Here is a 6,356-nt window from a genome sequence, read left to right as displayed (position 1 = left end):
GTTCATTAGCCAAGTGCAATAGCTGCTGCAAACATTATCTAACCCACAGTCAGGGCATCCCTTCTTTGGCAGCAGAGCTGAAGTTGTGCTGGTAGAAAAGTGGTCTTCTGGGAACAAGACACATGTGAGTCTTCCTTTAGTAATCCTGCACCAAATATGAGAAACTGCTAAAATTTTCACATAGATCCTACCTGTCATGAGGCAGAAATTTGTGTGGTCAGATGGAGAAGGGGATGTAAATGAAAACAAAATAAATGAGAAACAGTGTTAGCTCTGCATCTACAGAGAAAGGATAAAAGCACCAGGCATTTAGAGTTTATGTAAACTAGCTGGTTTTGTAGAAGTAGCTTTAATGAAATAACATCAGGCAAATTCTGCACCAATGGAGTTGGCTATAATTGCAGTGAAGAGGAGTAATTCAAACTGTTTCTTAAAGCAGTGCTGGCCTTTCTGGGGCTTGAAGGCAGTGGCTTAGAAAATTGTTACCAGTACAGCTGTCTTATTTGAGCTACCAATAACTGTTCATCATCCCCTGATGCCTGCATCACAGAATACATGTGAGTGATTGCCTGGGCTGTGTGGACAGGAGAACTGGGAATTTCTGTTGTGTTCTGGGGCCGAAACTGCAAATGACTGTATGCTGCAACAGACAGTGAATGACAGAGGCAAACGCTGTAAGAGTAAGCTAGAACATAGCAGAAGAATCATCACAGTCAGCAAAAAGTTGTTTGTTATGGTTACAGAAACAGTAAAAAAAACTGGAAGGAAATAATTGGCAAATTAATGAGGAAATCCATCAGGTGGTCACTTGCAGGATTTGCACTTCAGAGCACCTCCATTTTCTTTTACAATCACACATCAGGCTACAAAAATGACAGCATTTTTTTTCTTTTTTTTTTTTTAATTGCAATGCTTATTGCAGGGAGAGGTGGAGAGGAGAGGATGACCCAAAAGCCTTTCCCCAGTCCCGACTTTTCTGATTCATGATCTATTCTTTAAGATATCCAATGGGAATATTAATCTGTCATATAAAAACAATTAGCAGGAAGGTCACTGGAGTTCACTTGATAACAGTTATCACATGCTGAAGACTGCTCAGACAATAAGGGAGTTGGTGGGAGGAACTGAGGAAAACATGCAGAAAAGAAGTAAACTGTGAGCCAAAAAACTGATCTCTTTTCTCCCTTTGTTTCCTGGGCAGAATGAGTGTCTCAGCCTAAATGCAGACATTTGTGTTTGTAGCAGTTCCACATCATGCAGACGCTCTATTTTTCTTTGTTGACACGGGGGTTGTTATCTGTCCAGAGGAGAGCTCTGACAAGCGAGTCTCAACCATTCCGGCCACAAAACACAGTTGCAGATACAAGACTAAGGAGGTGAAAAAAGAATCTATTTAAATATGTTTTTAAACAAAAGCAATAGATTGTTTTCCCACTAACCAGGCAACATTGGAATTTTTTTAAACTTTAGGTACTCCTGGGAAGTATAGGCAATGATTTCCCTGCAGAGTTCTCAAGCCAGTAGGAAGCAATGCTTGAGGAGCAGCTCTCAGCCAAAATACTGAGTGTTTCCTTGTGATTACAACAAATTCTCGTACAGTACCTACAGATACACTATCACCTTTTTTGGTTTTCTTCATGCACCACTGGAAAGCCATTTGCCCTTGCGTGCACAGAGCATTTCTTTTCTTCTGCCTGCCTGGTCTGGCTGTTGACAGGACTCAGTGTCTCTCGGTTTCCGCCTAACAGACCAGCTATATATCCAGCAGGGAGTTGTTTTCTTCTTGTTTAAATGTCTAGAACAAAAGAACAGTCAGACCAATGTAGATTCCAACTTCAAAACATTGTGTGGACTCCACTTAGTTCATTGTTTGCCCCTGGGGCGACTACAATTTCTAAGTTGGAAAGGAAAGCTTGAGGGAAGGAAGGAAGAAACTGAAAGCATGTTTATTGAGAGGTACCAATATTAGCCAAAATCCCTCCAAGTATGTGAATGTTGCATGTCTGATACGTTCATGGGTAATCTCACATTCCTGGGAAAGCCCTTAAGAGCCTTAATTTCTTCTACTATGAATCCTAATGCTAGAATATTATAGAATATGCATTCTCCAAGCTTGCGTGCTTCACTGAAATAATAGTTTACTTCAGCCACTTTCCGGCTGAGCAGCAGTTAGCTGAGCCTTTAATCAAGGCTGCCTTGACATCATCCATAATTCTAAAATGTGAACAAAGCAGTGCTGGCAAGCTATGGGCTGTGGGAATGAATGGGGGGATTATTAAGCAAAGACATGTGCTTCAGTTTCACTTGAAACACAGTACATCACTAGTTGCCAACTAGAATAAAAAAATATTGGAGAGGTTACTGGTCACATGGTGCATGGGGAGTAAAGAAGAAAATGAAAAGCTATGAAAAGCGAATTGAAGCTCTCCCATTAGTGTTTTATCTTGACATTGTCAGTGCATAGCTCATTTCATAAGGATCCCCATGGGTCTCTGATTTCTGTTTTCACCCATCAGGTCACAAGAGCTGCCTGCACATGTGAACCCTCAGGCACCTGACAATGCGTACTCGCATGCCACTACCGTGATGGCTTGTGGCTCAGCCACTGCCTGTGCAAGGCAAACACATGCACAATTTCCTATGTGCAACACTGAAATGTATGGGGAAGGTTCTGGATTGGGTTCCAGCTGTATTCTGCCATTCGGGATGCCTCAGCTTGTCAGCAGAAAATTGCCTCGATGCTTACAAAGCTGTTGGATACTGCACTCCCAGGTATGTTCCAGGCAACAGGCTGAGGGAGATTAAAACTGAGCCCCTAGCAATGGAACTTAGAGCTGCTCCCAGATCGTTATGCACAGAGGAGCCAAGGTGGGTGCAATGATGCTCCCATCACTTCCCAGGAAGAATTCAAGATGTAAAAGGATTGTGCCCTGGATCTTAATCTTACATTTTTCCTCTACTCTAAGTGTGTATTGAGATTCTTGATCATCTGAAAAGCAATGAAAACGAATGTTACAATAATACATATAAGTATATAAAATTGTAAAGTATATTTTATGCAGGTCTGTATTGTTTTTCTGCTGATCTGGAAGTCTTTTAATACGGATTTACCAGTGATTACTATCTAAGCTGTAGCAATGAGGTCTCTTTCATAGGCTGCTCTCCTAATGGATTATGGAGCTCCTCTGAAAATTTATTTCATGAATCATAATGCTTTGAATCCCCAGGTCAGAATTTCAGCTGCTCTTTGTGCATTTCTGTGGCTCTCCCTACAGCTTTTCAAGTGGACTGTAGCTGTAGCTTCAAAGAAAAGCTATTTCACCCCCAGTTGTGCTCAGCTGGAACTGGTACGTTTGCAATTTGCAATCATTTGACGTGTTGAGGTTGAAAGCAAAGGAAATACTGGAAAATGGAGAAAATATACACTGAGCCTATACAGAAGTACACTTCCTTCCTTTCCATGTGCTTACTGCTCTGCCTGGGTGTCTGATGGAAAGATTTAATAACAACCCCTGACTGCAGCCATGGCAAAGGCCATGCTGGGTTATGCGTTTGTACTGCTGGAGCAGAGAGCACGGTGCTGAGCTGTGCTGCCTTGCCAGAAGAAATTACCTTCAAACAGAAATGTGCTTAAGTGTTCCATGATGTATACCTGTATGCATTTTCTATACATATGTATAACATTATTTTTGGAAGTTCTTTACTGACAGCAGCAGAATCCCTTTTTAACACCTACCTGGCAACCTGTCTTCTGCATAGCTAATCAAAGTACTTCAAATAAAGTGCTGTTCTTTAAAAACATGAAACTATTTCAGGCCTCAAATCATAAAGAAGCTGGAATTCCTTGCTGAGGTAAGGAACGGTTGGGGAAATCTTTTAGTCCTGGCCTATGTCTTCTTCCTTCTCCAAATATTTTGCTGGCTGTAGTCCATTCAGAATCCTCCTAAAGGATTTGTGCAGGTCTAATTTGTTCCCCTTTACCTTCCCTGCTCCTGCCTCAGCCCATCCAGTCCTTCTTTTCCCCTTTGCCTCCCAGAAGATGGTCATGACCACTTGAGGTGTTTGCCAGGCTCCTCAGGAGCCCATTACTCCAGGAACAAACTGACTCTGAAGATGGAAGATGACCACAGCAGGCTTCCAACCCAAGTTCTGTGGCTCAAACTCATTGCAAACACAATCTACCTTCTTTGCAACATCTCTGCTTTCTGGCTCTGACCCAGCTGGGCAGGCAGGTGAGCCCTGCTCTGTTTGCTGCTGTCTCACAGCATGATGCTGCTTAGTTTGACATTAAACATCTTGCATGCTGCGTGTGCCATAGCTGTAATGATTGCAGGCACAAGACGTCATCGTTATCTCTGATTCTTGAACACTCGTTGCTACAAAAACTGTCTGAAGCACGGAGGGAACTGTCTTCATTATTGCATTATAGCTCACGTCTTCAAGACTGACTTTCTTCCAGTTTCACTGAAGAACATGTTGTCTAATGTATCACATTAACTACTGGCATTTTTTCTCCGCTTTTTCCTTTTCTAGTCATTCTTTACAAGAATGTGAGTGATGTCACCAGCTTTTCTATGAAATGCGTTATCCAAACCAGCCTCCTGGGGCTGGGGGCTTTTCATAATGGGATCCAAGTACAGCCGCTAAAATGACAGCCAGCCACACTACTTTGTTTTCCCAATCAGCAACCTCACAGCAGAGGAAATGTACTTCATCCATACATAAGGTAATGTGAGAGGAAACCGCTTCCCACATAGACAAATCCCTGACTCATTCCTTTAGAACGTGGCTGAAACAACTGCAAAATGCCAACATAAAACAGCTCTGATATCCATTCAGTGAGCTCTCAGGCTTCCCAGCAGCAGGAGGAGGAGTGCAAGGAGGTGCTGGCTCATTAGTAGAGCACAGATCCAAAGTGCCCACCTCTGGGCTCTGTTCCTAGCCTTGGGCATCCTTTAGGCTCATCCATGTGAAATGTTTATAGCAGTGCACCACTGCTCATCACAGAGTGGTTTAGGCTGGAGGAGATCTTAAAGATCACCCAGCTCCAACCCCATGCTGTGGGCTGGCTGCCACCCACCAGCTCACGCTGCTCAGGGCCCATCCAGTGTGGCCTTGAGCACCTCCAGGGCACTCCCACAGCTCTCTGGGCAGCCATGCAAGTGCTTCACTGCCCTCTGAGTAAAAAATTTTATCCTAATATCTAAACTAAATCCCTCCTTTTAGTTTAAAGCTATTCCCCATCCCCTCATCCCCCTTGTCTGCCCATTCTGTGAGTCTGCTCTGATTTTAGAGGAGGTGATGGCTGTACTGTTATGCTGAGATCTAGAGATCACAAATTATATAGTGGTAGAATAATTATATTACTGCCCTGCCATCTCCCTCCATTTTAGCTGTGGACAGCATTCAGAGCTTCAACCCTCTTGGGAAAGGAGAGACCATGTGTCTGCAGCTCACTATGGTATTTCATTCACCCCCCCCCCCCAGGAAAATGGTGAGGGATACCAATCACTGTAATCTCAGCAAATGGCAAGGTTGCTAATTGAGGCTGAATTTAAACAGCAGTAATTAAAGAAGGAGTGTATGTTTCTCAAAGCAGATTTGATTTAATAAATTATGCTGTTTAGATAGATACAACTGCTCTCAAGCCAATAGAAGGTGGTTTACAGAAGTGCAGCAGATTTACTGGGTAACTGAGACCTGAATTACCTGAATTGATAGGAAAGCGGCTGCTCTGAGTCTCCGGGGGGTTTCCATAGCCAATTTGTAATGCATTTAACTGGCCGCTAAAAGGCACTGTTCCATCCAAGAAATTGCTTACAGAATATGCGTAAGTGAGCTTTAGGATATCACTGAAGTGTAAACAATGTGGCATCTACTTGCTGACTTGCTGAATTCATAGTAGGAATTATGTTGCCTTCCCCACAGCGTGCCTGAGTAAATAATCTTAGTTGAACTAACAGGTAATTTATAATACATGATACCTGAGAGTCCAAAAATCTTTCAGGTTAGGATGTTTTGCAGGGTAGAGAACATTTGTAACTAAGGCAGGGAGACGCGCTGGCATTTCCCTGCAGTTAAAAAGCCCTAACAAAACAACATAATAAATAAATGCAATTAGTTTGCAGGATAATTCTACAATGGGACTGATCAGAAAACTATCCAGGTGTTCTGTTTTTTTTTAGGCTGGAAGCTTGTGTACAGCAGCTAGTTTACAGTCTTAAAAAAAAAAAAAAAAAAAGATTCAGAAAGAGTTCCATGAATAAAAATAAAAAATAGGACAGATGCTTCTCTCTCACGTTATGCAAGTTGTAATACTCAGACCTAAGGTCTGCCTAAAAATATCTGTAAGGGCT

The sequence above is a fragment of the Tetrao urogallus genome (assembly GCF_951394365.1).
Source record: "Tetrao urogallus genome assembly, chromosome: 10".
Lineage (NCBI taxonomy): Eukaryota > Metazoa > Chordata > Aves > Galliformes > Phasianidae > Tetrao > Tetrao urogallus.
This window is presented reverse-complemented; position numbering follows the sequence as displayed.